Source organism: Ursus maritimus, unplaced genomic scaffold, assembly GCF_017311325.1.
Source record: "Ursus maritimus isolate PB19 unplaced genomic scaffold, ASM1731132v1 scaffold_24, whole genome shotgun sequence".
NCBI classification, from domain to species: domain Eukaryota; kingdom Metazoa; phylum Chordata; class Mammalia; order Carnivora; family Ursidae; genus Ursus; species Ursus maritimus.
The window spans coordinates 15,366,346-15,378,458 of NW_024424897.1; the positions used below are offsets into that span (position 1 = coordinate 15,366,346).

The following is a 12,113-nucleotide window of genomic DNA, read 5'->3' on the forward strand; positions in this document are numbered from 1 at the left end:
AACTCATCTATATGGCCTGTGCAGGAGATAGACAAATCTTGGAGAATGACAGCGTATTTTTGTAACTTATTTGGGTTGTGACTCCCACTGCTGCTACTATTTTAGATGCAGTTTTCTTGCTAAAGCAAATCAGCATATCCTTGACACCTGGTTTGCAGTTATTGACCTGAGACTGAGATAATCATATGCAGTATGCATTCAGCTGTCAGGGTCAGCTATATATTTTCACTGTCCTACCTCCTATTAATTCTCCTGCTCTAGGTAATAATCTTAACTGTTCCTCGATTTCATAGAACACTGTTGCTGTTCTACTATACTGATACTTTCATGATGATTAAACTTGGTGAACAGGAAGCAGCAATGGATCTAGTCACTGTGGTAAAACATGCATGCCAGAGAGTGGAAAATAAATCCCACAGAAAGTCAGAGATCTTCCACACTGTGAAATTTCTGTGAGCCGTATGGTTTTGAGCAATTCAAAATATCCCTTCCAAGGTGAAGAAGTTGCTGCATCTGCTCTCCCCCTTACTACTGAGAAAGAGGTACAATGAAATATCCCTTCCAAGGTGAAGAAGTTGCTGCATCTACTCTCCCCCTTACTACTGAGAAAGAGGTACAATGCTAGTAGACCTCCTTGATGTTTTTAAGCAACCTGTACTTCATTTGGTTATGCTACTGTGAACCATTTACCAATACTACTGGATGTGAGAGCGAACCACAAAACTAGAAGGCTTTGCAATAAATATGGGCTACTTTGTCCCTTGGGTTATATAACCCACCAGATCCAATGTTGCTTGAAGTTTCTGTGGTAGACAGAGATCTTGCATCGTTATTGCAGAACTTTAGGTCAATCTCAGGGAAGACCCTGAGTATTTTATAAAACAAACAAAAAAAACAACAAACCTATGCCATCCTATGTAAACAATTACCTTAGAATGAATGCATGTGACCTTGGCAGCCCATCACCACTAAGTATTGTTGAAACAACAAATCAATATTCTTGGGTGTGTACTGCTGCACTTCATCAGCAAAAGGAAGAAGTGTATATGAGATTAGGCTTGAGCAGGTCCTGAAGGCACAAATAATTTTCATGAGCCAGTGGCCCAGATGCCCAAGTTTCCTACTCCTACTATAGTTTCTTTTCACTTAATCTGGTAAATTCTCTATGACCATCTCACTGGAAAAAAAAAAAAAAAACAGGCCTGTTAACTGATAGTTCTGCAAAGATAGCAGCACACTGCAGATGACAACACAACAGCCCCACTTTGTGGTAGTCTTGAAGGACATTAGTGAGGGGAAACCTTTCCAGTGGCAGAAATTTGAACAGGATACCTAGTTGTTTACTTTGCCTAGGAAAAGAGATGACAGAGGCACTGACTCATGGAGAGTGTTTAATGGATATTCAGAGATTTGAAAGGAATAACTAGAAAACCAGTGACAAGGAAATCTGGGGATGAGGTGCATGAATAGACCCTTTGAAAGGGCACAGAATGTGGAGCAATTTATGTTCCATGTGAATGCTTACCAAAGAGCAAACTGCAGAGAGGTGCTTAACAACACAGCAGATTAGATGACCTATTTGGGGGACACATTCAGTCTCTCTACCCAGCCACTCTAACTTTGCCCAAATGGCCCATTAACAAAGTGGCCATGGTAGTAGGGATGGAATCTATACATGGGCTCAGCGATACGGACTTCCAATCACCAAGGCCAATCTGACCATAGCCACAGTGGAGTGTCCAACATGCCAACAGTCCATGCTTGCACTGGGGACGAGGTAGGCGGATGGCCCCAATATATGGCACCATTCACAGGATGGTCAGCCAGTTAGGTCTCTACTCATTTCTAGCCCCAGGTAATTTCCTCCTCCTTAATAAATCAACTACGAATTTAAAAATAAATATTCTTTATAGTATGAAGGTCTTCAGGTAGTCTTAGTCTGCCCCCTTGTGGGAACCAGCTCTTTAATCTCTCACTAGGAATAAGACTATAAATCCAACCTGTACCTCCAACAAAACAAAACAAAAAATGTATTTATTCAATAATAACTTTATTCCAGGCTTTACTAACAGGTCTCTTCTTCACCCTTTGTTATTCAACTTTGCATGGCCCTTCATTACAGATTATGAAGTTTTTCAGAGATTTTATGATTTTAATCTCTTGCCAAAAAAAGATGTTTGGAAAGATACCTTTTCCAACCTTTTTAGTTGTCATGCTTTTACTCCTTTTCTTTCATAAATATGGATAAGCAAGGAGAGGTTTCTACAATGTTTCTAGTGTTAACTAGGCCAATTATCATAATGTAAGTAGGATACTAGAGTTTAAGACATTACTAGATAAATGATTATGAATCACTTTGAAAATCTGAACACTCATATATGAGGAAATGGTGAAATAAATTATGGGTTGCTTATGCTGTGAACCATTATACAGATTTTTTACAATTAGAATTTAAGTATGTTCCTGAGGGATGGTCATGCTATATTGTTAAGTGGGAGATAATGAACTAAAATTGCATTTTATTTTTAAAAATCTTCAAACTAACACACACACACACACACACACACACACACACACCTACATTTGCCAATATGAGCTCAGGGAAAAAACATGAAAGAACATAGACTGAATGTAGTTCATATTGGCTACTTTAGGGTAGTGGAAAGGAAAGAATCCTTAACATGTTCTTTTTAAATATCTACATTGTTGGTAAAAAGTAATCTTTTAATTAGTAAAATTATTATAACTTACATTTTAAAAAAGCATGACTAAAATACGTAAACACATTCTGACACATCCCTAGAAGCCCAAGACAATAAGAAATTGTTGGCTAAAAGACCAATTTCAAGTTTAATTCTATGAAAAATGAGTGTTATACAAAGAATAATCAATATGAAGTTAAGTTTCAGAATTACAGGATTAGAAATAAAGGCACTTCAGAAGGATTTATCATTTAAGGTCAGATCTTTTCTTCCAGGTCTTATCCAGCCATCAACAAATGTGAATTTTAAATGTCAGAACAGAAAGGTTCTAAACACATGCTACCAACAAAGCTGATATAAAACTTTTGGTGTAAGTTATAAAGCCTGAAATATTTTCCTACTGAAAATAATACCTACTTCACAGCATTATTCTGAGAATTAAATGAGGATTATGTAAAAGCACCCCACCCAGAGCCTGGCACATATGTGTAATTAAATTTTTCAGTTTTTAAAAATATTATTATTATTTTCAAAGCAACCTATGTTGAAAACTATGTGATTTTATCACAACATTAAACTACTAAAACAATAAAAAATTGTGTTCATTAGTGACCCGCTATACCGATATACTCTTACAAAGATACAAAAATGACACACTAAATACTGAAATAATTTTCCGTATCACTTTATATAATAAAACAGTTGGTTTAATAAAGAAATTTTTGTAACTTACCAGACTGAAAAATAATTTGTGTATGTTTTAAGAGCACGAACATCTCATTTCTACTAAATATTTTACATATTAGCAAGGAAAGAAAAATAATCAGAACACATATTTGACAATTTAGTGTATTATTACTATAAATGCACCAGCATGTACTAATCAAATAAAACTGGCTACAGATAATGGGAATCATGGAAAGTCAAACACTGTACAGTTTCCCAGTCTCCCAGCATAAGCAGGTCTTGAGTATTACTACACCAATGTCCATTTTGTATATCTGAGCCTAATACCTGCATAATGCTATCCTTGCAAAAGTAAATAAAAATTGTGTTTCAGTCCATATCACATTGGTTCATGCATTTATTTAATATATAGAACCAAGTAAGTTCTGTTTATATATGGATGACCCCTAATGAAAAATCATGTGCTGAAGAAAATGGAGCTAGTACACCAAAACCAATTCTGATACTGTAACACATGAAATACAGAACTAGAATTCCTAGAACTGATGAGCTTCCTTGGTCAATTTGATGGCCTAACTGAAGACAGTAGCACTGTGCGAGATGCAAAGATCCTACTGTTAATGAACTTCTAAATTACCAGGAAAAATAGAGATTCAACAGACAAGACTAAATGCAATAAATAATATATCCCAATTATATACAATATGCTATACTGGAAAGCAGAAAATATCCATCCACCCTCAGAAGGCCTTAACTTAGAAGTTTAACTGGCACAATCCGTTTTACAATCATATTCTAAGAGCCTCATTTCACAAATTAGTTGATAGTCTGATAAACTACCTACATTCAACAAAATTTCTTCTTTTTAAAAAAGATTTATTTATTTATTTATTTGAGAGAGAGTGAGCAAGAGAGCACAGGAGCAGAGCCAGAGGGAGAAGCAGACTCCCCTGCTGAGCGGGGAGCCTGACTCAGGGTTCGATCCCAGGACTGACCCGAGCCAAAGGCAGACACTTAACCGACTGAACCACCCTGGTGCCCCTCAACACAATTTCTTCACTACTTTACTTTTTTAGTTATGTTAAGTAACAGAAGTGAATACTGGATCAATTATGTGGCGTGGGCACATTCATATACCTTCCCAAGCGCCCTAAGTGCTACTTGTTCATTCTTTCATTCAACAAATACTGACAAATTCATATATGCAAGCATTCTAGGGCAAGAGTAGTGAACTAGACAAAGTCTGTGCTCAAATGAAACCTATTTTCTAGGAACTGAGACAACAAAAAAAGCAAGTAAATGGATAAATAATTATTTTCATGTAGTGGTAAATACTATGAAGGTTAGGGTTGGGTATTTGGTAGGATGGTCACAGAAGGCCTCTTTGACTTAAGCAGAAATCCACAGCCCTTTATTTAAGAAAAAGCAAGTATACAGGCCTTAAAAAAGAAAACACTCTTAACATGTTTAAACAAAAAGGCCAGCAGAGAGGAAACAAAGTTGAAAATAGAGGGAACGGGAGGGCACAGAATTAGAGTACTAGGAAAAGGGCACTTCGGGTAGGGTCCTGTAAGGAGTGGTAAAGGATGGAGTTTATTCTGAATGTGATAGGAGGCTACTGAGGACTTTTATTTCAAGTCTGGGGAAATACATGATTTGATTTGTATTAATAAGAGCACTCTAGCAATCACATAGAAAATAGACTATAAGTTGGCAAGAATGCAAATAAGACACATTATGGTAGTAAAGGAAAGAAATGAGGGTAGTTCAGACTAAAACGGCAACAAGAGAGGTAGTGCGGAATGACAAAAAAAGTATTTTAAAAAGAAAAATTCTTAAAGCCTTATAAAATAAAACAAAAAGCCAATAATTGAGGAGAAATGTTAAGAAATCCATGGAAGACAGAAACTAGATGCAACTGGAGTGAGGAAATTATAGGCCACAGCATGTGTAGGAGGATAACTGTGAAAGATGAGTGCTTCCAGGTCTGTTTTAAGCACAGAAGCAATAGATGCACGGAGCAGGAAGCGCCCAGGGGCAGCAATCTGAATGAGAGGAGTAGGACTGGACTCACTGCAAGCAGTCAGGCATCTCCCATCTCCTACATTTGATAAGCAGAAAACATCATAGGTCTCCGCCCCAAGCTACAGCAGGGAGTGTGGTTCTGTCTGAGTCAGAATCCACTGTACCTGAGAGACAGATCAGAGGCCAAGCTAGCTAGTTAACACATAAGAGAGAGCCCCCATGCCTAAAGTTAACACACAGGAGAGAGCTATCATGCCCAACAGATAAGACATCTCACCAGACACCTTACCTTACTGTCTGCCATTATCTCTGGAGAAGAGATACTAAATAGAAACTGAATCCACAATCAGGCAGGGCACGTTATCAGGCATTATGCACCTAGACAGGCCTATCAGTTCTTTAGAGTTAGTGTTTGTTCCCAAGAGAATGCCATCTGTTCTGGTTAGTTGATGTTTATGGCATATAAATTATTAAATAATTTGAATATCATCCCTCCAGACAGGCAAACACAAAATATAATAAAATGGAAGAGCTCTAGTTCTGGGTTAAGCTGGAGTAAGCACACTCCACCTTAACTGAATGTAACTAAAACCGCTGAATTTTGTAAATGAAAACCCTGGAAAGTAGAACAGCAATCTGAAGACTCTGAAAAATAAATACTAACAGGCAAACTGTGGAAGGAAAGCAGAATTTGAAGAACAACCAATTTGTAGGACAACCAATTCCGGTGATGCAAGTCCTACTGTTTTTTATGTCCCCAAACTCCCAGCCTGAACTCAAAGGAAATCCAAATCCTGGAACAGCAGAGCAGGGATGAAAAGAAAGATGTGAGACAAGTCTTCTCTATCTGGTTAAGCAGTATGAATGAAAGGGGTGAGGGCAGCTCCATGTGGGACTGAGGGAAAATCCCGTGCTTTTTTTTTTTTTTTTTTCTTTTTACCTTTTTCTTTCAGCTCTGCCCGTGACGCAAACCTATTTCACTATTGGCAACTGTCATTGAGGGGATACTTAAATCTCTGAGGGAGGGGAATCTTTTGGACCAGAAGAACAAAAGTATAAGGATTATGAGAGAATTGAAAGGAGAAACAGATAAATCCACACTTATAATTTGAGATTTCAATATTCCTCTCCTAATACCTGAAAGGATGAACAGAAAGAAAATCATCAAAGGTAGAGAAGACCTGAATAACACTTGACCAGATTGATGTTTATGGAACCTTTCAGACCAAAAGAGCATAATACACATTCTTCTTAAGTGCAAACTGAACATAAGATAGATCATTCCTGGAGCACAAAACAAGTTTTAATAAAAAGTGATTCAACTCAAAGAAAGTGTTCTTTGACGACGACAAAATTAAATTAGAAATCAATATAAGAAAGATGGAAAAGTCACAAATATTTGGAAACATCAACACACTTCTAAATAAAGAAGAAATCACAAGGGAAATCAGACAGTATTTCAAACGAAATGAAATCATACTCATCAAATTCTGTGAAATGCAGCTAAAGCAGTACATTGAGGGAAATTTTATAGCACTAAAATTCCTATACTAAAACAAAAGCTCCAATCAATGACCTTAGCTTCTACAAGAAGAAACTAAAAGAAGAAATAGAAATTAAACCCAAAGCAGAAAGAAGAAAGGAAATAATAAAAGGTAAGCAGAAAATCAATGAAATATAGAACAGGAAAGCAGCAGAGAAAATAAATGAAAACTGAAACTGATTCTCTGAGATCAATAAAATTGATATATCTCTTCTCAGAATGATCAGCTCAAAGAGAAAGAACACCCAAATTAGCCATATCAGGAATGAAAGAGATGACATCACTGAAGATCTATAGATTTTGAAAGGTTACTCAAGAAAAGGTAAATCAAATAGTCCTATTTTACTCAAGAAATTTAATTTGTATCTTAAAACTTTCCCATAAAGAAAATTCCAGGCCCAGACGGCTTCTCTGAGAAATTCTATCAAACATTTAAGGATGAAATAATACTAATTCTACACAAAATATTCTAGGAAAATTGAAGTGGAGGAAATACTTCTCACCTTTCAACCTATTCTAGGAGGCCAGCGTTACTCAGATACCAAAATCAGAAAAAGACATTGTAAAGCAAGAAAACTAAAGGTCAATATCCCACTTGAACACAGATGCAAAAATAATAAAAATTGTTTAAGCAAATCAAATCTATCAACTGTACAAAAAGAAGCCACATACACCAGATTTGCTCACCGAGCTTTAGAGTACTGCTTCCCAACCATAATAGTCTAAATCAAATAATGGAAATATTTGTACCACTCTGGGGTAAAGTGATAAGACAGGCATAGACATCAGCTACCCTAGATCCTGCCCCAAGGACTGAGGACTTATTCTGGAGAATATCTACTTTCCTACACATTACTTGTTTTCCCTTGAATTTAGGACTTTTTAAAAAACTTATTATTATATGTATTTATCACCAATTCAACCCTAAATCTTTTGCCAATTGTTTAAAATTTTTCTGAAGATAATTAAATGCATCAGGTTTCTACCAATCTCATTTTCGTGAGCCAACTCTTCTGGAGGCTTCTAACCTACTCCAATCTGGTTTCGTTGCCCTCTCTCCCTGTCTTCTATCATCCTAAAGATTTTTTTACCTTTCTCCTTTGTTAAATTTCCTATTTCCTGTAACCCATTTCTTCCTTTTATTTGTCTGACTTTCTCATTTTGATGGATCATATCCTAAAGATTCCTAAGAAAAGGTACAATGCAGGCAAAACAACAACAACAACAAAAACAACTTACATGTCTTAAAAGACTGTATTAGTTTCTTTTATTTCCCTAAGGATGTTAATAATGGTTCCACTATTTTTCTCTGCAAAATTTCTCTGCGTTCTTTCCAAGTTGCTTTATTCTATTTATTTTAATCTCTATCTTTCATACATTAGAGAGTTTCCTCAAATATCTAAAGTAACCCTTGGTTGGTTGCTAATATTTAAGAGAAGAGGAATAAAAGGCTGATTGAGAGCTTTGATACATAGAGTGATCTAGCTGGCCTATTTTTTTTTTTTTAAGGAATCTCTGATGGCTACATTTTGTGTCTTTCTTTTTAGTCAGATTCTTCAGAAAAGAGTATGCCAGCCTCCTGCCTGAAATATGAAAGCCTAACTGCCAGTATCCTAATGCCAGTAGGATAAAGACAACTGGAATCCAACTGTCCTATTTTCAGTATAGGACTGCCCTCAACTATATGCCTGGTAGGTATCTTCCAGTCTAGAATCTCTATTTTATTCCAAAGAATAAATTTCTGGGTTTTGCCAAGGTTAAGAGTAGGGAGTTGGGCACTTGCCCAGCTGACTGGTTAGCTAATTTTGAGGAAGAGGTCTCAGGAATCAAGTGCTTCTTCAACTGACTTTCAGCTAATCTTCCTTTCACCTCCATTTCTACATGCTACCATTTTTTAGTTTTTTGAGGCTTCTCAGGTTGTTTTCTTGATTTTCTCTGCTATTGAGCTTACGGTTCAGCTTTTAATTATTCATATAGTCTCCAGTTTCTAAAACTGTGTTGCTGTTGGCTTTTCTCCAATCCCCCTTTACTGATGTTTTAGCAGATTTTTTTTAAGATTTTATTTATTTATTTGACAGAGAGAGACCGCCAGTGATAGAGGGAACACAAGCATGGGGAGTGGGGTTGGAAGAAGCAGGCTCCCAGTGTAGGAGCCTGATCCCAGAATGCTGGGATCACGCCCTGAGCCGAAGGCAAACGCTTAACGACTGAGCCACGCAGGCGCCCCTTTTAGCAGATTTCTGCAAGGAGCAAAAGTCGAAGTGTGTGTGTATCCCATCTCTTTACTCATTCAGCTCACTATAGATGGCTTTGTAATTTTTATTTTTGTCTTTTGAATAAAGAGATACTACAAACAAAATCTCTGAGAAGGTAAGAAACACGCTTTAACTATTAGTTAACTCTAATGATGATGCAATTCCTGGAATTTCTAATTGAGATCAGGCAGTTGTGCTCAAGGTCATAGAGATCACTGATTTCGCTGTTATTAAGTTCAGCTTTTGTTTCTGTTGTTTTCTTGAAGATTTTATTTATTTATTTGAAAAAGAGAGAGCACAAACACCGGGAGGGGCAGAGAGAGAGAATCAGGCTCTGGGCTGAGCAGGAAGTCAGATGCAGGGCTCAATCCCAGGACCTCGGGATCATGACCTGAGCCAAAGGCAGGCATTTAACAGACAGAGTCACCCAGGTGCCCTCAGCTTTTGTTATTAAAACTCACTACAATCACTGATTTGAAAAATATTTTAACTGACACAGCCCAAGGGGTATAAATAATCTCCCATATTTGTATCTGTGACATTTAATACAAATTATGATATTTAATAAAAATTAGTAGAATTTTTTTCTGTTAATTTCTACTCATTTTATTTTTAGGGTCTTTCATGCATGAGCTCATTTTCTTTTTCCTCCCCACCCAGGTTTATTGAGATATAATTGACATATATGACATTATGAAAGCTTAAGATGTACAATATGCTGATTTGATATACTTATATACTGTAATTCTTTTTAAGTTCTTCCATATAAAAATATGTTTAAGGTGGAAAAAAGAAAAATTACACAAATTCCTGATATAATACCATGATTATTTAAAAATGAATAAGTACTAGTATAAGTTAAAATTTCCAAATCAACCTGCATATATTACCTAATCTGCAACAAATAATTTTATAAAAACAGCACAACTCTAAAACTTGGGAAGAACAAACTTGGAGAAAAAAAGATGATAGGATATGTACTAAATGAACCAGGAACTTTTATAGGATTAAAACACCATACATTTGTAAATCAAAGCTTTATTTTATTTATAAGTAAAGATTCTCTAAGAATCACACATCAGTCAAAATGACTGCCCGAAATTTTGTAATATATTCATCAATTTGGGTTCTCAATTCCATTCTCTTAGAGATCATTTCATTCATTCAGCAATATTTTTTTAGTAACTACTATATGCCTGGTACTTATTCTTGGCACTGGAAATACAGTAATGAACAAAACAGACAAAAATCTCTATAATCACGAAACAGTCATTCTAGTTTTGAACAGAGAAAATAAAATAAATACAAAGGTGATAAGTACTATGAAGAAAAAGGAATGTGGGGGCACTAGTCATACAATTTTAAATAATTAGGGAAGGCCCATCTGAAGATTTCACTGATACAGGATGTTTTTACCTAGTTTGGAAGTTGTCACTTCAAAAAAACCAGTCTACAGCATATTATAAATTTTAAACAGAAAAGGAAAATAATTAATAAGATCCTAATTTAAAATAGCAATTATAAACATTTCTTCTGAGAGAGCTAAGACAACAAATATTGTGTTGATGAAATTTTAAAAAGCCAATGTGATGATACAAATGTTACTATTAAAAATTTACTTTTGGTTATACTTCAGAAGTGATATCCAGATATGTATCACAATGTTCCAAAATTACTTAAAATCTGATTAAGGTATTACCATTTAAAAAGTGACATGAGAACACTGTTCATTTTATCCTGAATAAATGATATCATAGAACTTTTAGACTGCAACATTTGAAGCCCTAAAGGAGAAACTAAAATATCTAAACTAGACCCAGGGAAAACCTCAAACCTCAGATTAAGTACTAGAAAGGAATAGCTGATATCTTTTCTTTTTAATTTAATAATAAATTTAATGAAAACTTACCTTGCCCAGAGCGGCTTTGGCGAGAGTCTACACTTGACTGTCTTCGATCCGGTGGTTCCTCGCTCCCTCCATCTGTATAAAAGTAGAAAGGGCATAAGCAAATAGATAATGGAATTGATGTAATATCTTCTATGGTGCCATCTGTATCTTAAAACTACAATATCTAGGGGCACTTTGTTGGCTCAGTCAGTTATATGTTCAACTCTTGATTTCGGCTCAGGTCATGATCTCAGGGTTGTGAGATCAAACCCAGCATCAGGCTCCACGCTCAGCGGGGAGTCAGCTTGAATTCTCTCTCTCCCTCTCCCTCTGCCCCCCAACCCCACACATGCACTTTCTCTCTCTCTAAAATAAATAAACAAATCTTTAAAAAAATGCTATAATGTCTTATAATCTCAATCATTAAAATAATGAGGACTTTTTCCTATATAAATCAAAGATTCTTACCTATATTTTTGTGTGGACAGTTTACACTCCCTTCTGGAAGTGTAAAGAAAGTCAAGGTGTTCTTTCCCTATCCCCATACATACTCTACTTTGCATTTAATGAATAATGTTATCAACTCTGAAGTTCACTCACAGATTCCAATATAGAAGCCTTGATTTAAAGATCTAAAGCAATGTCTAAATTAATTACAGCTGCTTATTTGTCTAAAGTATGTCAAATAATCCCTTGGGCTATATGTTTTACTAACAAAAATTACATTTATATGTCTCATGAGATATAATAAAATTATGTAATACATGAAAAAGCAATATAAATCAGAATCAGAAAAACTCAGAAATGAGACAGAAACCAAGAAAGAACTAGAAATAAAACAAAAATCATTTCAGGACTGCAGACTAAACTACAAGAACACAAACATACATAAACAACAAAAGATCTTAAAGAAACAAAGTTGGGGCGCCTGGGTGGCTCAGTCTATCGAGCGCTGACCTTTGATGTCAGCTCAGGTCATGATCTCAGGGGTCCTAGGATCAAGCCCAGTGGGG

At 35.9% G+C, this 12,113-nt stretch overlaps 1 protein-coding gene across 1 annotated transcript in view; it reads right to left on the bottom strand.

Annotated features, from left to right (window-relative positions):
• LOC121104975 (protein TANC1-like) overlaps positions 1-11,247 on the bottom strand; it is an 81,146-nt gene extending 69,899 nt beyond the window's left edge. Inside the window, exon 1 of the mRNA XM_040640429.1 lies at positions 11,122-11,247. The gene's annotated coding sequence lies outside the window, so the exon portion shown is untranslated. The remainder of the gene's footprint in view (positions 1-11,121) is intronic.
• Between the last annotated feature and the right edge of the window lie 866 nt (positions 11,248-12,113).